Source organism: Balaenoptera borealis (assembly GCF_965194805.1).
Source record: "Balaenoptera borealis genome assembly, chromosome: 11".
In the NCBI taxonomy this organism is placed as follows: domain Eukaryota; kingdom Metazoa; phylum Chordata; class Mammalia; order Artiodactyla; family Balaenopteridae; genus Balaenoptera; species Balaenoptera borealis.
Window position 1 is genome coordinate 4,417,725 of NC_138868.1, and position 20,932 is coordinate 4,438,656.

The 20,932-nt window shown below is 53.3% G+C and overlaps 1 pseudogene across 1 annotated transcript; it reads right to left on the reverse strand.

Annotated features, from left to right (window-relative positions):
- Positions 1–8,376: 8,376 nt before the first annotated feature.
- LOC309606055 (protein N-terminal asparagine amidohydrolase pseudogene) lies at positions 8,377–10,208 on the reverse strand (annotated as a pseudogene). Its single transcript has one exon. The product of its transcript is annotated as a protein N-terminal asparagine amidohydrolase pseudogene (transcript).
- Between the last annotated feature and the right edge of the window lie 10,724 nt (positions 10,209–20,932).

Here is a 20,932-nt window from a genome sequence, read left to right on the forward strand (position 1 = left end):
GCGAGGAAGGCTTCCTGCCCTCTGTGCTGTCTGTGATCTTGTTCCCACAGGGAGGACCCCACTGGCATCCAAAGCCCAGATGGGCAGCCTTTCCACGCCGCCCCCCATGCAGCCCGCGCTGTACCCCAGCTCCCGTGCCGCCTCTCCCGGCTGGCCGGTCTACACACCCGGCGTGCTCCCTCTCCTGGTAGGGTGTCCACTCCTCTGCCGGAGGGAGCTTGGTCCCCACGCTACCCTCTGTTGGCTAACCCCCATGCACTTTTCACCCACCCAGGGCCACCCCCTGCTCCCCCTGGGAACCTTAGTTTTCATCACACCTACTGGGTTCTAGGCTCTCTGCTGGCTACTAATACAGTCCCTGCCCAAGAAGAACACAGTGTGCGGGCTTCCTTGGTGGCGCAGTGGTTGAGAATCCGCCTGCCAATGCAGGGGACATGGGTTCGAGCCCTGGTCCGGGAAGATCCCACATGCCGCGGAGCAACTAAGCCCGTGCGCCACAACTACTGAGCTTGCGCTCTAGAGCCCGCGAGCCACAACTACTGAGCCCTCGAGCCACAATTACTGAAGCCCGCGCGCCTAGAGCCCATGCTCCACAAGAGAAGCCACCGCCATGAGAAGCCCGTGCACCGCAACGAAGAGTAGCCCCCGCTCGCCGCAACTAGAGAAAGCGCACGTGTAGCAATGAAGACCCAACACAGCCAAAAATAAATAAATAAATAAGTTTAAATAATAATAATAAAAAAAGAACATAGTGTGTCCACACAGAGACCCCCGGGGTGGCTGCTGCATCCTCGGCGATACTGCACCCCCTGCCCCACCCAGAACTCTCTGTCCTAAGCTCTCTGAGGCAGGGTTGGCGTCCCTGTGCCTGGCACCTCCCGAGTCCCCAGCAACAGGCTGAAGCCCCTCCCAGGAGACAGCCTCCACTAGAGCCGGGCCGGACGGCTCCCTGACCAGCCCCTCGCCTCCGGCAGCCCCAGGAACAGGCCCGTCTTGGGCTCCTTGTGTCCAGCCTGGGACCCCAGCCACTTTGGGGGAAGATCTGGGAAAACTGCTCACCGCATAGGCCCGGGGAGAGACCAGGGCAGGGGCAGGGCGCCCCTCTTCTGTGGAGAGCCAGGAGATGGCGGGGCGGGCAGGGAGGCTGACGGAGGGAACTGCCCGTCCAGGAGGCAGTACCGCCCGGTGGCTGGCATTCTCTGCCCTGCCCTGGTGATCCCGGGGAAGGGCTGCAGCACCGCCCTCGGGCCGGCTGACCCCCAAGTGCGTTGCCCTGACGACCAGCCCCCGGCAGCCCGGCTCCCTTTTCTCCCAGCCCCAGCCGCCGCTCCAGCGAGGCCACCGCTCTGTGTGGTCCAGTGGCGAAGTTTCCAGGAGCTTCGGGTGATGAAGCGGGGTGCCCACCCGCCCCTTTCCCAGCCCCTGGGGTGCACCCTCCCCAGCCTCTCCTCCACACACCAGTCAGGGAATCCCGGGAGAGCGGAGCTGGAGGCCACCACGGCTGACGCTTCTGGGGACTCAGAGAAACCAGGTGGGGTCCTGACGACGTGCGTCAGGAGGTGGGGTCGGGACCATCGGCTGGAAAGCTCCCAGCGGCGCAGGCCTCCACGCCTCCCAGGCCTGCAGGTGCCCCAGGGGGCCGTGCAGGGCCTGGTTCCTCGGGGAGCAATGCATCCCAGCCCCTGGGGCTCCCCTCTTCCTCAGGAGCCCCGAGCCCCCCGTGGGGAGCTGCCCCCCACCCGGGAGCTCGACGGCGCCTTCCTGCCTCTGCCACGGCTCAGAACCCAGGCCCGGTGGGTGGGCGGGCGGCCCTCACCAACTAGCAGGGCCTGGAGGTCAGGACAGGGCTGGGCCTGTGTATGGACGTACACGTGCCCTTGGCAGACGCTAAGCCGAGAAGGGTGGGGGCCGAACTCCAGGAATGGGGGCTCTCCCAGCCCCGGGACCTTTCTCCCTGCCATCTTGCTAGTGAGTCTTCTCCTTTCTGCCGCTCCAGCCCCCGGGAAGCGTCCAGGCACAACCTGCCCACGCCCCGACCACCTCACTTCTGTGCTAGTGGTTCTGAGCTGATGGTGGGGAAAAGGCCCAGATGCCCACAAGCAGAAGCCTCAGGCCCTCGACCCCTTTCCTCCTCCTCCTTTGGTATTTAATTACTGAAGGGGCCACGGAGCCCACTGCAGGGGTGGGGTGATGCGCCTCTGCTATCCCCACCCCGCTAAAACGGCATATCCGGGCCCCCCCGTGGTGACCAAAAGCCTCCTTCTTTCTGGGTGTCTCACAAAGGCAGGAAGTCAAGGGTCCCCAAACATCACAGATTTCCACCCTGAAACTGCCTGGGGCAAGGGGTCTGGCCATTCCCCTTTGACAACTGCTGGTCAACAGGGTCATAGAATTACGATTCGGGGAGTGAAGTCCCGTACCTACCAGGCAGCTTCTAGGTGGCTGGACAAAGAAAGAAGACTTGTTCCCCCGTGCCCCCCAACAGGATATGAGGGAGGGGAGGGCCACGGGCAGGACAGAGCTCTCCGCTTCTTCATACTTCCTGTCACCGCTGTCTCTACAAACGTGAGCAAGTGGGGAAACACACTCTAGGTACACACGGGATACACACAGCCAAATTTGGAAAGCCAGAGCAAGCCTCACGGAGGCCGGGGACTGCAACCCGTGAGCCGTGGGACCTCGGTCTGCGGTGGCTCAGTGTCCCCACACACTACAGTCAGGGCGCAGGGCGGCCACTGAAGGAGGGACATTCTCGGGAACAGCCAGTGCCAGCACTGCTGGTCAGGGCAATGACTGTCATTTCTTGAGGACCTACTATGCGCAGTGGGCCCTGGGCTGAGAGTTCCATGTGCGAATCTCATTTGATCTTCAGGACAGGGCTCTGCAGTACAGACTACCAGCGGCCGTGGCGGACACCAGTGCTTACAAATGGCATTCCTCGTCCAAGGTCAGTCCCGCCAGGTGGACAGCCCTGGCTGGAGCCCCAGTCATCAGCAGGCACAGTGGTTTTCTTGTTTCCCTGGAAGCTCAGGCCTCTGACCTCTGTGTTTCCCATCAGCAAAGCACTGGGTGTTGGGGTTCTGGGGTGATGCATGAAGTAGACAGGGCAAGCCCATCGCCGCCCAAGGACGCCCTGGACCGGCCTTGTTGGATTACAGAGTCAATAGAGACCAAAGGAGAGGACAGCCCGGGTTTAGGCTGTAGATGTCTGGAATGGATTGGGGGATGGGAAGGGATGCGTGTTCAACAGACGGCACAGTGAACAACCTGGAAGCTGATGCCTCTTCTGTCTCATCTTCCATCCTAGTAAGAGGAAACGGAATGCCTCTCTGGCATCCGCCCAGCTTTCCTGAATATCCTGCCAGTATGGTTTTGAGATAACTTGGGGTTTATATTCTATGCCAGAATTTTGAAGCCCAAGATCTTTTCTGCACGGCTTGGTTCAGAACCCTCCAGGAAGAGGATTCCTCTGTCCAGGGAACCAAAGGCTTCCTTTAGAAGGCGAGACAGAGGGATGGGTCCATTTATGGTCCAGTCCCTCAATGCTTGGGAAGAAGCTCCAGCCCAAGGAAGTGTGCCCTTAAGCAGGTTGGCTACAAGGCTGGGGAGCTCTGCAAATGTATTGCAGAATCTTCCAGAACCAGGACAGCTGAGAACATGAGTACAAAAATATTACATTCTCAGCCAGTGGGGGCTGGAGAGTAGCCAGCAGGGGTTTGGAGAAAACAACAGGACACAGTTCACAAAATTAAAACTCATGGAAAACTCTGCTTCAGTGAGTCAGAATGCCAGCACCAAGTTTCCTGGCAACTCAGGAGAAGGCTTCCCTAATCAGGCAGATTTTTTTTTTTTAATCTTTGTAATTGATTTAATGGCGGTCTAATTGGCATACAATAAGATACATCCATTTAATATGTAGTTCAATGATCTTTGACACATGTGTATATGCTCATGTCATCACCAAATCAATATACAGAATGCTTCCAACCCCCAGAAAAGAACATTTCCATCACCTCCCCCAAAGTTTCCTAGGACATCCAGCCCATCATCCCGCCTCTGCCCCCACCCTGAGGCAACCACTCATCTCTGCTTTATGCCACTCTAAATTCTAGATTACAGATTAGTTTCATAAGCAGATTTTTTTTATCAGCCAGGACTTTTGGTAACAAGTCACAGAAACCCCAGTTTAATCTAGTTTTGGTGGAGGGGTGGGTGGTATAGGTGGAGCGTATGCATGTGTTTAAGGGAATTCACTGACTCACATACCAGGAAAGTTCCAGCGAGCATGGGCTACTCTTCACTGCGGTGCGTGGGCTTCTCATTGCGGTGGCTTCTCTTGCTGTGGAGCACAGGCTCTAGGCACGTGGGCTTCAGTAGTTGTGGCACATGGGCTTCAGTAGTTGTGGCACGTGGGCTCAGTAGTTGTGGTTCGAGGGCTCTAGAGCGCAGGCTCAGTAGTTGCGGCACACGGGCTTAGTTGCTCTGCGGCATGTGGGATCTTCCCGGACCAGGGATGGAATCCCTGTCCCTTGCATTGGCAGGCAGATTCTTAACCACTGCGTCACCAGGGAAGTCCCAGAAGTGATATTCAATTCAGACATAGCTGGATCCGGGCCTCAAATGATGTTCCCTGGGTTACTTTTCTTTTTTCCCTGTTTCTCATCTCTGCTTTTATCTGCACTGCCTTTATTCCCAATGAATCAACTCAACAGCAGGTGACTAGCAGTTCCTAGTTTATATTCAGCAATCCCAGCAGAAAGAGAGCATCCCTTTCCTGATAATTCTGGCAGAGGCCCCAACCATCACGCTCACTGGCCAGGCCCCAGGCCCCAGGCACCAGCCCTCTCCTGGAGCAGGGGGCAGACTGGGGAGAAAGCAGGATGCCCACCTCACCAAAACCCAACAGGCTTAGAGCAGGGAAGAGGTGAGCTCAAACAAAAAACACGAAAAGGAGGTGCTAGCAGGCAAAGTGGCAAATGTGGGCCACATTCCACCACCCACACACCCACTTCTTTCCATGTATTGATATGATTTTATAACGTTTCTACCCCAAATCTGTAGCTATATTATTCACAGCAGAAAATGCACTTCCCTCTCTCCCCGAGAAGAGAGACAGTCCAAAGTCAATTCTGGGGACTGATACCCCAGCACCGAGCCCAGGATCTGTGGGCCATTTGCATCTCTCTCCATCAGATCCAGAGGCACTTCCTCAAGGACTGGTACCCAATCCTAGTGATGGGTACCATCCCTCCAACCCAAATGATGATGGCCACTCTCAAGACACACAATTCACAGTGGACAGGACAAAGGAAATAAATATGATTTTTTTTTTAATCCCATTTGGGAAAGGAGAGAACAGAAACAACACACAATGGTAGTGGTCCCTAGCATATTCTACGCTGGACAGGAATTAGTAAGGACTGGCAACGAGGGGGGTTCTTGATCGGCCAATAAGCATGGTCGCCAGAATCCAAGATGGCCCCCAACAATCCACCTCCTGTATCCACAGCCTTGTGTAGTCCCAGCTCCATGAGTGTGGGCTGGACCAGGTAACTTGCTTCTAACCAACAGAATGGAGCAAAGATGATTAGGCTACATGAGACTGTGACTCCCATCTTGTGAACAGACGCTCCCTCGAGCTGGCTTTGAGGAAGAAGCTGCTGTGTTGCAAGCTGCCATACTGGGGAGACCCCAACAGCAAGGAGCTGAGGGCAGCTTCTGGCCAACAGCCAGCAGCACACTGAGGCCTTCAGTCCAACAGTCCGCAAGGATCTTCATCCCGCCAACACCTGTGGAAGTTTGGAAGCAGGTAAGACACCTCCAGAGACCACTTCCTGATGGTCCCACAGGACGAGCCATTGCTGCCAGATTCGGGCAATGCTGCCCTCTGGACGCCTTCATGGCGTTTGGTTTCTTTGCTTTTGGTCAGTTCCACGAGCTGGTAACCGAGACCAGATTCCTTGTTGAGTCACTCTCCTTGAATCTCAATTCAGGTCCATGGTATTCTAGCCCTTGGGCACAGTTCTGGAGAACTCAGCCATCCCTCTGGCCTCAGCTGAATGGCCTCTGTGAGACCTCAGAGCCGTGAAAACAATCGCCTTGGGAGTAGGGAGCAGAGCTGATCTGCCTCCCGGGCAGAAAGTGGGGCTTCCTCATGGCCATCCCACCGGGACACTCAGGTCACCTCGGGAAACTGCCCAAGTCTCCAGCTAACAGGTGGCACAACTCGGACTTGAAACAAGGTCCTGGAGGCCAGGCCCGGTGCTCCCTCCCCACCCCCAGCCTTCCCCGAGCAGAGAACTGGGAGAGAACGTCAGCCAGAGCACCTCCACGTGGATGTAATGGCCTCTCTCGGCCCACAAGGGCCCCCATTCCCTCCAGAGCCCCACCCTACCCCCCACCGATGGGGCCCGCTGATGCTCTGAGGTCGCCCCGGCCATCCCAGTCGGCCTTCAGGAGGCGGGGCATTGCCGGGATGGCGTAGGAGAGGGGTGACCCTCCCATCGCTCCTCGTGGGTGCCCAGTCTCATGCTCCATTCCCCTGCAACCCAGCCGTCCCCCAGGTGGGGAGCCGGGGAGGCCACGCCTGGCCGGGCCCTTTAGCCCCCAGCTGGCTCTTCTGCAGGCCTCCCAGGGGGTGCCATTCGTGCATTTATACCTCAAGCTCCCCTTCCCGCTTCTGAGAGGGAGCCGGGGGAAGGTTCTCTGGGGGCCCCAGGGACCGGGTGCCTCTGAGGCCAGGGTGGGGGGCAGCAGAAGACAGTTCAGAGCATCCCTGCTGAGCCAGGACGGGGGCAGGAGAGACTTGGGGCCTTGGGGCAAAGGGGTGCTGCCGAGACGCCAAGCACCAGAGCGAGGAGGGGGCTGCCCCCTTCCCTGAAGGACTGAGCGTCACCCCGGGGAGCAGGGAAGCAGCTCCTGGTTCCTACTCTCTGGGTGGAAGCAGGAGGGCATGCCAGTGACAGGTGATCCCCTGCTAGCCCCAGGTAAGGGTCCAGCCCCGCCAAGTGCAGCTGGATGACGTGGGCAAGTGTTTCAGCTTCTCCAAGCCCTCATCTCCTAAATAAAACGAACTAGTGAAGACCACCTTTAAAGTATTTAAAGGGGTGACAAGTTCTTATCACCCTCTGGGGTGTCTGCCACTTGGAGAGCCCCCAGCAATGGTGATAGCAGAGCCCGGACAAAGGTGAGACAGGCAGGTACCATGGGGAACACAATTTAAGGAGAAGACATACAATTCGTTTTTGAAGAATCAACTTATGAAACAACCAGGTGATTTATTCTCATTTATGTAAAAGAATGTATATGTAAATGCACAGAAAAAAACCTTCAAGGATATAATCACACAGTAAATGGTGATACCCAGGGTGAAGGCAGGGCAAAACCTTCTTTCTTCTTTACCATTTGAATCTTTAAAAATAAGACTGTTTGGGTATCTAATCTATGCAAATTTTTTTATAGGCTTAAAATACAGGAAGAAATGGACAACAGCATAATAGTGGTGGGAAATAACACATTTCCGTAAGTCTTTGGTGGAATAGATAAAAATTCACACAAGGCTTTCGAGGACAGGAAGATTAGCGCTAACTCGTAGATTCTATACTTTAAACCATCACCCGTCAACAAGCCGTGAGTGAGCGTTTACTCCTGCAGTCATTGTGCTGAGGACCAGGAGGCCGTGGAGAGGGATCAAGTCAGACTCAGGCCGACCTGGTGGGCAGACAAGCCAGCTGAACTAGTGTGTAAGGGAAGGAGGGCAAGGGTGTCTGGGGAGCACACAGCATAGCACTGAGTCTAGGGGCCACTCCACATTTATTGAGTGCCCACTGTGTGCCGGGACCTGACTCAGGGGTAACCAAGACACAAACTCCCCCCGCTGTACAGGGGACCTCACTGCGGTGAAGCCAGGCGTTAACAACCACCTGGTCCATTTTCTTTTCTTTTCTTTTTTTTTTAACATCTTTATGGAGTATAATTGCTTTACAATGGTGTGTTAGTTTCTGCTTTATAACAAGTGAATCAGTTATACATATACATATGTTCCCATATCCCCTCCCTCTTGCGTCTCCCTCCCACCCTCCCTATCCCACCCCTCTAGGTGGTCACAAAGCACCGAGCTGATCTCCCTGTGCTATGTGGCTGCTTCCCACTAGCTATCTATTTTATATTTGGTAGTGTATATATGTCCATGCCACTCTCACATCGTCCCAGGTTACCCTTCCCCCTCCCCATATCCTCAAGTCCATTCTCTAGTAGGTCTGTATCTTTATTCCCGTCTTACCACTAGGTTGTTCATGACCTTTTTTTTAGGACCTTCTCCCTGCCTTAGGGAGAAGGGGAAGGGAAGGGGGCTGGGGGGAGGGTGAGTGGAGTTGGACACCAATTCGAGTAACCAAAGCCCCAAATTTGTACCATTCACAGGTGTAGAATCTGAATTTACACCAAATCTCCAAGCCAAGAAATTCAGGGGCTTCCCGGGTGGCACAGTTGTTAAGAACCTGCCTGCCAATGCAGGGGACATGGCTTCAAGTCCTGGTCCAGGAAGATCCCACATGGCATGGAGCAACTAAGCCCGTGCACCACAACTACTGAAGCCCGCACGCCTAGAGCCTGTGTTCCGCAACAAGAGAAGCCACTGCAATGAGAAGCCCACGCACCACAACGAAGAGTAGCCCCCGCTCGCCACAATTAGAGAAAGCCCGCATGCAGCAACGAAGACCCGACGCAGCCAAAAGTAAATAAATAAACTAATTAGTTAAATTAAAATTGAAAAATGTACAGGACATTACCAATAATGAATTGTGGAGATAAGAAACATTTTTAAACTATTAATATTACAAAATAAATGTTGATCAGCCATGGTAAAAAAAAAAAAGGATTGAATTACCTTTCAGCTCTCTCTGTGGAAAATATTCAACACTATTGACGTATGAAAAGGCTATCAAAGAATGTGCAGCCAAAAAAGGTAGGAAAAAACACTGCAGATATTTTTCTCTATTTTGTATTATTTGTGGTATTTGTCAGCTTTTAAAAATCTGTGATTTGCTGTGATTTCTTTTCCCATTCTAAACAAATACTCGTTGTATGTAACTTTGTTGTTATAATTTTGTATTCTTTTTCTTAAAGAGCACCCCCTTCTTTTTTTAAATTAATTAATTTATTTATTTTGAATTTTATTTTATTTATTTTTTTATACAGCAGGTTCTTTTTTTTTTTTTTGCCAAAATAAAATTTTATTTTAATGTCATTTGAAAAACACAGAACAAGGAAAGAGACCTAAGACTGAATGGATGTAGATTCCAAATTCATATTCTTTCCTACCTCCACCAGTGGTCTTTTGTCATGCCAAAAATTTGCTTTCTTTGGTAATTCCTATTTATTTTTAGCTTCCTGGAGAAGAGATCTTTTCCCGTAAGCCATCTTCATTTTTTTTGTAGAGTAGAGCCTTATTTCCAGGAAACAGCGTGTTAGCCGGAGAAGGGTATTTCTTTAAAAACATCAAGGTAGATCTAATATGTTCAACAAAGTGGGGGGGGGGGGGGGCTCAGCCAGAGGTGATGTGGAAAGGTTCTCTAGTATTTGCTTATCATCTTGCTGCAACCAGAAATCCACATGGGGATATGGCATCCAGGAATATGGTCCTATACGAAGTTGTTCTGTCTTTGCATCGGAAATACTAATCATTGGTCCTCCCGTTAAAGCTCGTGCGGCACGTAGCTCCTCCTCCGGACCTCGGTCTTGGAAGATCTTGTAGATCTCCGCGGTTTTGATGTTGACAGCAATGCCATAAATTACTGGAAAGTGGTTTTCATTTTCTTCCCGGTCATTTAATTCTGTCACACATAATGTCACCAAGTGAATGTCATCTTCCTGCTGTCAAATTCACTAAGAAGCTGATGAGTGCACCACGAGGTGCACTTCCAGCCTTCCACATTGAGTGTGGTTGGTTAAGGATTTTATGGAGTTCATGATCAAGGGGACCTCAGCTTCGGTGTCAGTTCCGTCACAATGTGTCAGGCAGGTAGCCCCATTACCTCCAGAAACGGGTGGGCTCGGACGAGGTCCCCAGCGGACTGCGGCAGCCTCACTCGCCGCCCCTCCACGAGCAGCGGCATCGCGGAGGCGGCCGCCCCGGCAGGCCCAGGGAGGCGGCGGCCTCCTCAGCCGCGGGCCGCCCGCCGCCCCTGCCCTCACCCTCGCCCTCGCCTTCGCCCTCGCCCCCCCAGCAGGTTCTTATTAGTCATCCATTTTATACATATTAGTGTATACATATCATTCCCAATCTCCCAATTCATCCCACCACCACCACACCCGCCACTTCCCCCCCTTGGTGTCCATACGTTTGTTCTCTACATCTGTGTCTCTATTTCTGCCTTGCAAACCAGTTCATCTGTACCATTTTTTTAGATTCCACACATAGGTGCTAATATACGATATTTGTTTTTCTCTTTCTGACTTACTTCACTCTGTATGACAGTCTCTAGATCCATCCACGTCTCTACAAATGACCCAAGTTCGTTCCTTTTTTATGGCTGAGTAATATTCCATTGTATATATGTACCACATCTTCTCCATCCATTCGTCTGTCGATGGGCACTGAGGTTGCTTCCGTGACCTGGCAAGAGCAGCACCTTCTTGTTGATAAGCTTTGGGCCCCACAAAATTTTTCCCTGGATGGAAGGCAGAGGAATTCCCGTTCAGACTCTGGGATGATTAGCAGAACCCCTGGGTCAACGGAGGACAGCCTGAGGGGTGACTGCAGAGCTATTTTCATGGAGCCCCGTGAAAAGCGGGAGGAGCCCCGTGAAAAGCGGGAGGAGCCCCCATGAAGAGTGGGAGGAGCCCCAGGACTCATACTGGGGCTCGGGGAGCTGGGGGGCTGGAGGGCTGCTTCTGACAGCCCAGGTTACCTTAAGTCAACAGAATGACTGCTCAAATCCCTAATTTCTTGTTTTGAAATCTGGACTAAAACTCGGGGAATTTCTATGCCCATGCTAAAAAAAAACACCTTTTTTTTTTTTTTTTTTTTTTAGTAGTCTGGAGGCTGAGAGTGATTTGGAAAACAAACAAACAAACAAAGCAAACGAACTCACAATGTGCTTCTGCAATTTGCTGAATTAGAACCTCTGTTGAATTCACCACGTCATGGGTCTGTTATTCATTCAACAAATATTTATGATCATTTACTCTGAGCCAGGCATTGCTCATAAGAGGCTGCACTTCTGTCCATGGAGATGTTGAGAAGGTTCCAGAAGACACGGGGCAGATCCCGACCCTGAAGAGCCAAACTCCCTGGAACCACCTATAGGCATCTCTTGCTGGAAGGTTTCCCCTCCTCCTTGTCTGAGGCCACCCCTCCCTTCCCTCAGGAGCTGCTGCCTTCCCGGGGGAGCCCTGCTAAGGAACTAGCTCGGAATCCCCTCCGCATCGACCCCCGTAGTCATCCTTACCTTGAACCAGATCCCACCCGAGCCAGGGTGGGTGGAGAGAAGGGCGGGAATTCCACACCCCAAATGAGTAAACATCTGGGTGATTGTTGTGGGGATGGGTTTGGGGGAGTGCTTCACGGACAAGGGTGCAAAGTTACTTAAGACCAAGTGAAACGGGTCGGTATGCGTGTGTTTATAGAAACTGCACAAGGTTGGACGTGGTCCTGGGAGTCTGAGGGCCGTTAACACGAATCTGAAACTCACCCGGGCGGGGTGGGGAGGGACCTCGAATGACACAGCCCTCGGCCTAATGTAGATGGAGGGACCCAAAGACCGCAGAAAATGGGGGGAATCTGGCATGGGAGTCCCACCCTGCCCCCACCACGGCCCCAGAGAGGACCCAGAGGGACACGAGACACCCACGGAAAAGGCAGTGCCGGGACGTTCCAAGATGCTGGGCGTGAGGGGAACGTGTGAATCAGGAGGGGGCGTGTGCCCATGGCCTTGCTCTCCGGGGTGGTCTCACATCCAATCCCTTTTCTACATGAACCAGGATTCCCTTGTAGGAATGGCCTCCCAGTCTTTTTTTTTTTCAGGTTGTACCATGGGATTTTTTTTAAAGGTGTACAACGTGGTGATTTAATACCCGCATACACCGTGAAATGATTACCGCAATGAGCTTGATACATCCCTCCCCTCCTTACCACATGGCGTGTGTGGTGGCAGCACATACGATGCTCTCTCTTAGCGACTTTCCAGCGCGCAGGACAATATTGTTAACAGCAGTCACCGTGCTGGGCCCCAGAACTTATCCATCTATAACAGGAAGTTTGTTCCCTTCGTCCAGCGTTGACCCCATTTCCCCACCCCCCGCCCCTGGCAACCGCAGTTCTACTCTCTGCTTCTATGAGTTTGGTTTTTCTAGATTCCACATTCAGGTCAGATGGTCCAGGATTTGTCCTTCTGTGTCCGGCTTAATCTCAATTAGCACAATGTCCTCCAGGTTCATCCAAGTTGTGGTAAAAGGCAGGATTTCCCTCTTTTGATGGCTGAATAATATTCCACTTTATGCCTACACCACATCTTTATCCATTCGTCCATCCAGACACTTCGCTTGTTTCCATACCTCGGCTATTGTGAGTGATGTGGTGATGAACATGGGGGTGCAGATCTCTTCAAGAGGCTGGTTTCATTTCCTTGGGATAGATGTCCAGAAGTGGTCATTCTGTTTCTAATTTTTTGAGGCACCTCATCCCTGTTTTCCATAACTCCTGTACCAACCTCCCAGTCTTGATGGGTGGGTAAATCTGGTACCTTCTGCCACAGAAACCAAAGGGGCCCCTTTCTACAAACACCTCTTCCCATCACTTCATACAGCTAAGGGGGGTGAATGGCCTGTGCCGGGTTGAATAGCGTTCCCCCTGCAAAATCCATGTTCACCCGGAACCTCCAGATGTGACCTTATTTGGAAATAGGGTCTTCGCAGATGTGTCTAGCTGAGATGAGGACGTACAGGATTGAGATGGGCCCTAAATCCAATGACTGGTGCCCTTACATGAAGGTCATGTGAAGAGACAGACACAGAGGGATGAAGGCCACGTGGCAATGGAGGCAGCACTTGGGATGATGCAGGCAAGGACCACCCAGGGCTGCCAGGAGTCGCCAGAAGCCAGGATTCTCCCTCAGAGCCTCCAGAGGGAACCAACACTGCCAGCACCTTGGTTTCAGACTTCTGGCCTCCAGACTGTGAGAGATTGTGTTGCTGTGGTTGCAGCCCCCAGCTGGTGGTCTTTGTTATAGCAGCCACAGGAACCTCATACCCGGCCTCAGGTTGCCCATCGTACGCACTTCCAGAGAACTGAACCTTGAGACAAGTAACCCCCAGAGATGTGTCCCCAGCTCGGCCACTTCTGACCCTTGAGTGGCTCCTGTATCTTTCCAGCCCCATCTCCAGGCACCAAGCAATTCGTCAGCTCCCTAACCTTCTGCTGATGAGCGTCTCTCTTTCTTCTCTTTTTCTCTTAAGTCAGACAGGGTTGAGGATGACCATCCCAACCAAAGAATCTGAACAGACATGTCTCGTTGTCATTCAGGTAATTGCATAAGTGAAGATGCTTTAGGCAGCAAGTGAATGAAACTGAGGTCAAACTGGATAAAAGGGAAAAGGAATTCGCTGGCTCTTGTAACTAAACACTCCAAAAAATATTGTGGCTCCAGGTGTGGGTGGATGCAGGTGTCACCGGGAACCTGTTTCTCTCGTCGGCTCTGATACCCACTGTGAACATCACTCTGGGGCAGGGTCTCCCTGATGCTGGTACAATGGGCCCCACCTCTCAGACTTCCATCCCACCTGCTCACCACCCCAGGGGGAGAGTGCCTTTTCTTCAGTGTTTCCCATAAAACTCTGGAATGGACTCTTGTTGGATAAATTGGATTCTAGTCTTTTAAGTACCTTTTTCCCAAACTAATCATGTAACCAAGGGGATGGAATCTGTTGACTCTCCGAGTCTGGAGGATGTTACACTCCTGTGGAGCCAGATGCGAAGTCAGGACTCCCCCCGAAAACCACCCGCAGCTCCTCTTAGGGAGCGAGAGCTTGCAGATGCTAGCTGGCTTGGCTTGGGATTCGGCCGGCTGCCAACTCCCTTAAAAGCATGGTTGCCCCGCGGACCATGCGCATTCCAGCACCTCCGTGGTTCCAAACCAAGCCGAGGCGTGGTCCTTCGGATGACACCACAGGCCGTGATCCCTTCCAACCCCCCCAGCCCTAGGCTTCCCGGCCACGTCTGGCTCTGTGCCCCCAACCCCCGTGCGACATTCTAGGGTGGAGCAGAGCGGAGGAGAGAACTGAGCCTAACCTTCCGGGGATTTCCAAGGAATGTGATAAACCATACAAACCATCACAGATGCACTACCCAGGCAACCGCGGAGGGACGGAGAAAGAATCATGAAAATCGAGGACGTCGCATAAGTTCACTGGAACTACGGACACAAGTGCATCTGTTCACTCACAATAAGATGACACAGCAGCGGGAGTGTTAGCTCTGTGTACACGGAGCTGGAAATCCACGACAGCTTGGCTGCCACGTGGGACCACCTCCCCACAGTCTGGGTTATGTGGTGGTTGCTGAATAATAAGAAGCACTAATTCTGTATTTGTGAATTGGTGAGTTCCTTTGGGACTTGACTTCCGTTTCCCCAGGAGGGCTCACCTGGTCACTGCCCCCAGGTCACAGCTGAGGGAACAGATGGCATCCAGCTTCTCGGGTGGGAAGCGTGCTCTGGGGGGCTTCCCTTGGTCAGCTGGCAGGACCCCTGCCTTTGCTGGAACCTGGGCCTGAAGCAGGGGACTCAGTGCTCCCTACGGGCTCTGGTCACGTGACTCTCAGCCCCCTGGATGTTAACCCCTGGTGGAAAGGACCTCTCTCTGCACAGCTGTATGATTCTTGTTTTCAGATAATTCAGCTTCCAGGATGCTGGTTTTGCTCTTGTGACACCTTACTCAAGACCCCCAGAAGCCTCTGAAATCCCGACCTTTTCTACCCGTTCTTCCAAGGCTCCATGACGGGCTGAACTGTGTCCCCCGCAAAATTCCTATGTTGAAGTCCTAACCCACAGCGACTCAGGATGTGACTGTATTTGGAGTCAGGGTCTCCTAAGAGGAAATCAGGGGGAAATGAGGTCACTGGGGTGGGGCCTTAGTCCAACATGACTGGTGTCCTTATAAGAAGAGGAGCCAGGACACAGACACACACAGAGGGACGACCCTGTGAGGACACAGGGAGAAGACAGCCATCTACACGCCGAGGAGAGAGGCCTCAGGAGGAACCAACCGTGCTGGCATCCTGATCTTGGGCTTCTGGTCTCCAGGACTGGGAGACAATAAATTCCTATTGTTTAAGCCACTCAGGCTGTGGTATTTGTCATGGCCGCCCAAGCAAAGTCACACAGGCTCCTTCCCCAGGCAACATGCAGTGTGAACAAAACACGCAAATGGAGTTTCGCAAGAAGATTTTCACAACAGCTTGCCATCTTGCATCAGGGATTGCTGATGTCCAGCTGGGCATGGGGGAAAGCTCCCTGCCCACGGCCCACACAGATCCTGCCAACCCCGTGCATGAGGCTGGCCACATGCAGCATTCCACTCCCGGGTAGCTGTTTCTGCACCAGCGAGGAATCTCTCGGTTCCCAGTGGCAGGACCCACGCAAACTAGATCAAGCCCACTCCTTCCAGAGGCTCACTGGCACCCACAGTCAGAACGTGCCGGGCAAGCTTGCTTCAGGCACAGCTGGATCTTGGCACGATCAGGATTCTGTTTCTCCTGGTCTCTCCTCTTTGCCTTCCTTGGTGGACTACCTTTTAGGCCAACTCCAGATGTGAGGGTAAGCATGCCGCCGGCACCTCTAGCCTCGGTTTCCTGCTGAGAACCAAGCACTTTCCCAATGCCCCGGAAAAAGGTGGGCCACCATTGACTTGAGCTGCACTCCTGAGACCTTGACCTTGCAGTGGGCTGTGGCTGGCCTGGGACACGTGTCAACCCATGAACCCACCTGAAACCCAGAGGAAAGGGGAAACCCAGGTGGCCGTCTCAGAGGAAGAGGGCCTCAGTCCTGAGCAGGAAAAATAAACCCATTTCCCCACAGGGACGGGGGTTAACGGGAGCACCTCGGTCTCCAAGGATCCACATTACTGGTGCCACATCATCACAGCTCTTCCTCCTCTGCACATTCTCGTCAATGCTTACCACCCAGCCTTTACCACCACTTGGTGTCGGCATGCTTCCCACCCTCCCACGCTTGCCGCTTCTCCAGCCGTGGACCAGGACCTGGAGAACTCACACCCACAGACTTCAAGATTCTCAATCATCCGCCAGCCAGTGACATCAGGATATGGAACACTGTTAGTTTCCTACGGCTGCTGTAACAAGTAACCACAAACTCAGTGGCTTAAAACAACCCAAATTTATTATCTTATGGTTCTGGAGGTCAGATGTCTGAAAGGGGTCTTCAGGGCTAAAGTCAAAGACTGTGTTCCTTTCTGGAGGCTCTAGGGGGAAGTCCATTTCCTTGCCTTTTCCAGCTTCTAGACGCCGCTCACATTCCTTGGCTTGTGGCCCTGCATCACCCCAACCTCTGCTTCTGGCATCACATCTCCTCCGACTCTGACCCTCCTGCTTCCCTCTTATAAGGACCCTTGTGATTACATTTGGGACCCACCTGGATAATCTCCATCTCATGACCCTTAATTCAATTGCACCTGCAGAGTCCCTTTTGCCCTGTAAGATAACATTCACAGGTTCTGGGAATCAGGACATTGTATTTGTTTCCGAGGGCTGCCATAACAAAGTACTACAAACTGGGGGTGCTTAAAAAACAGAAATGCACCGTCCCATAGCTCTGGAGGCAGGAAGTCTGAGATCAGGTGTCGTCCTGGCGGAGCTCCCTCTGGAGGTGCTAGGAAAGCGTCTGCTCCAGGCCTCTCTCCCTGCTTCTGGTGGTTATCTGCGATCTTTGGCGTTCCATGGCTTGCAGGTGTATCACTTCAGTCCTCTGCCTTCACATCATCTTCGTTCCGTGTACGTGTGTCCAAATTTCCCCTTTTTATAAGGACACCAGTCACGTTGGATTAAGGCCCACCCTAATGAGCTCATCTTCACTTGGTTAAAGTTGCAAAGACTCTGTTCCAAATAAGGTCACATTCTGAGGTCCTGGGGTTAAGATTCCAATGTATCTTCTTTTGGAGGACGTGATTCAACCCATAACAGAAATGGACATCTTTGGGGCCATGATTCTGCCTCTTCCATCTCCACCCCTAAGGACTGGCCAGTATTTAAGGCGGGAGAAGGGCCAGGCACTTCAAGCAGACGCTGTATGCCATCCCAGTGCCTTTCATAGCATGACCTCAACCACCGATTCCCACGGGAGGTGATGGAATGAAGGGAGTGATGGTCAGACCCAGCGGAAGGCAAGCAAAGGTCACTAAGCCAAGGTTAGACCTCTGGCAGAACTGGCATGTGGTCTCTGAGCTCTGGGCCACAGCTTAAAAGGGATTCCAGAGAACCATAAATATCCACAATCAGGAGCCCTTCGGCTCCACCAGCCCAGCCACACACCCCGAGCTGCAGCCTGTGATGTTCTTGGGGGCTCGGTATTCAACTTCCTGGGCAAGGGGACCCCTGCTCTGTTCCTCCAAGTCCCTGCAAATCTCGCCCTCCCCCGGACAGGAGCTGGTGAGTCTGTGGCCCGGGTCAGCCCGCCTCCAGACTCTGCACATTTGACCTTTGCAGCCCTCTTCCCGCTTCTCGCTTCTCGGAAGACACAGATTCTGGTCCCAGTGATAGGACTTCCAGGAACATCAGGAGACCACGCCCAAGTTGGCCCTGCCTGGGGCGGGGCGGGGCAGGGCAGGGGGGGGGGAGGGGGGGGATCCAGGCCAAGGGCAGCAGCTGAGGCCCCAGGTTCCAGCTGGTGGGTGAGTTGGGTCCCCTCACCCAAAGGACAGGACACGGCAGCCAGCAGCAGGTGAGGGGACTCGGAGTGGGAACCACAGTCCCGGGTCCGAGGCTGAACTCGGCCACATACTCTCCCCATCCGGTGCCCCCAGGCCGCAGCCCTGACCTCTGTCAGCATCCCCCTTCTCTTCTGCCCGTGGGGACAAACAGCCACTCACTTCATCCCGGAGGACCAGTTGCCCCATCCAGGTCACCCACGTGTGGGACGTGCCGGCCTGAACGTCTCTCCTGCCCGTTCGCTTCCATCCCGAGGGCACAACAAGCTCCCATTCATTCAAAGGAAAAAATGCAAAGTGGAAAGAGTACAACATTCATCCTTCATCTACTTTAATGGAAAAAAAGCACGTGGGAAAAAACTGATTCGTGAAAAATGGAAAAAAAAGCTGATTTCTGACAATTTTTGTTCTCCTTTTAGACGTTGCTACATCACTAGTACCAGCAATGGACATAAAATCCCTTCCACCTCATGGGCTTTCCTGAGGTGGTTGTGAAACTAAGCAGGACCCAGCGGGGCTCCAGGGCACGGGAGCCTTTCCGAGTCCCCCCACCCCCTCCTGTTTCCTTGTTTGTAGGGCGCAGACTCCAGCCTCCACGACCTTCCCTGAGTCCCAAAGGGCAGATTCGAACAGGGAAGGGAGGGGACGCAGAGACAAGGGAGAAGCAGCCAAGAAACAATGGTGCAGCCTCGGGGCAGGGTCCTGGTTCCCCCTCAAGGGATACACAGAACAAGGTCTTTTGAGCTTTTTATAGAACTAAAACCCCCAATGAATAGAAGATGTCAGCATTCTTCATTCAGAGAAGACCACCTGAGGCCAGATTAAAGGAACCAGAGATTACCCGAGACCAGATTAAAGGAGTTCAGGCCCTGCCCACACCCTCATCTTATCAGCAACCCCGCCCTTGAACCATGGCTATAAAACTCCTTACCAAATCCTTCCAGGTTGGGACACACAGTTTTTCAGGGCAGGATCCCGCTGGGTCCCCCTTTGCCTGGCCAAGCAATGAAGATATTCTTTTCTACTTCATCCAAAACTTTGTCTCCAAGTTTCGTTTCAGCACCGGTGCACAGAGGCCGAGCTTTCAGCATCCGTTGCTTATGTTGGAAGCAAGGGAAAGGTGTGAAGCCAGCTTCCCGGGCCCGGGAGGGTGGGGAGCCAGGAACATCCCTTCAAAGCCAGCCCCAGGGGTGGGAGGGGGCTCTCCTGGCAGGTGACCCACAATCTGGTCCAGGCCTGGATCATGATCGAAGGACCAACTGGGGCAGCGGGATGTGGTACTAGCAGGTGCCTCTGCCCCGTCCTCCCTCATACATCATGGATCAGAGGTACACATGTCCCCTGCTTCATCAGGGGTGACGCTTATTGCAACGGGCTGAGTGGTGGTCCCCAAAAACATGTCCACATCCTGACCCCCAGTTCATGTAAATGTGACCTTATTTGGAAAAAGGATCTTTACAGACATAATCAAGAGAAGGAGATCATCTTGGATTATCCAGGGGGGCCCTAAATCCAACGATAGTTGTCCTTATAAGAGACACACAGGGGAGAGACCCAAGGAGCGGAGGTGGAGGCCATGTGACCACAGAGACAGAGATAGTGGCGATGTGGCCACAAGCCAAGGAAAGCCTGGAGCCCCCAGAAGCTGGAAGAGGTGAGAGGGATCCTCCCTAGAGCCTTGGGAGGGAGCGCGACCCTGCGAACCCGTTGATTTTGGACGTGTCGACTCCAGAACCGTGAGAATCAATTTCTGTTGTTTCGTCACCCCGTTGGCGGTGATCTGTTATGGCAGCCAAAGGAAACTCCTACACTTACATCTCTGTTTTTCATTCCACTTGTTTGTTGGTGGTTTTCAAAGGAGGCAGCAGTGGGAAGAGGACGGAGATGGGGGTGCGGAGGGGGGGTGGAGATGGAGATGGGGGGATGGGAGCACGGAGAAGGCTTTCAGGGAGTTTGCTGGAAGAGCTGGAAAGAAAATGAAGTGGCGGCTGAAGGTCAGCAATCCAGTGAGGATTTTTGTATCCTCACTACACACACGCTGCGTCCCGGTGGCAGTGGTGCATTGCGGGGAGATGCGATGTTCAGGGAGAGGGGTGCTGATAGCAGGACCGACGTCTTTGAGTTGGGGGTGATGGGCCAGTGCTGGGGCGTGGGTGGGGTCAGCAGGGCTCGGCCCAGCCCTGGAGCAGGCGGAGGGCAGCTCCCAGCTCCTGGTGCAGGGCAGTGAGTAGACTTCAGGCGGGAAGAGGTCCTGATGGGCTCCTGTCACTGTCACATCCCGAGTGACTTTTCTCGGTGGTACCTGGGTTGTCAGAGCGGGTGGGGCGGTGGAGGTTTGAAACAGGAGCAGAGGGTGGGAGAAGGTGTAAAGCAGCCGTCTGAACAGCACCCGGGAGAGACCCGAAGGGGCATGTGGGCTTCTGGGCGGCCAGCCCCATGTGCGGGGGTCAGGATTAGGCAGAAAGCAAGAGGGGCCCAGGCGCTGGGACGCCCATGAACCTGGAGGACACTGTGCTGAGAAATAAGCCGTCGCAGAAGGACAGTTACTGTGTGATCCCACGGGTCTCTAGAGTCAGCGAATTCAGAGACAGACAGTAGCCCAGTGAGGGCCAGGGGCTGGGGGAGGGGAGGGGGAATGAGTGTTTATAGGGACAGAGTTTCAGTTTCGGAAGATAGGAAGTTCTAGAAATGGATGAGGGTGAGAGTTGCACAACAATGACAATGTGCTTAACGCCACTGAGCTGTACACTTAAAAATGGTTACAATGGTAAATTTCATGTTACGTATTTTACCATGGGGAATGAATGAATGAATGAATGAATGAAAGCAGGAGGGGTCAACCCCAAGAAGAAGAAGGGGGAAAGGACGCCGTCCACTCCATTCCTTGAACTTCCATTAGGAGCAACCTTGGAGGTTCTGGATCTGGGTGACCACAGAGGGTCCCCTGCGCCATCTCCAGCTCAAGCCCACCACCCCCCGGCATCACCGCGACCTC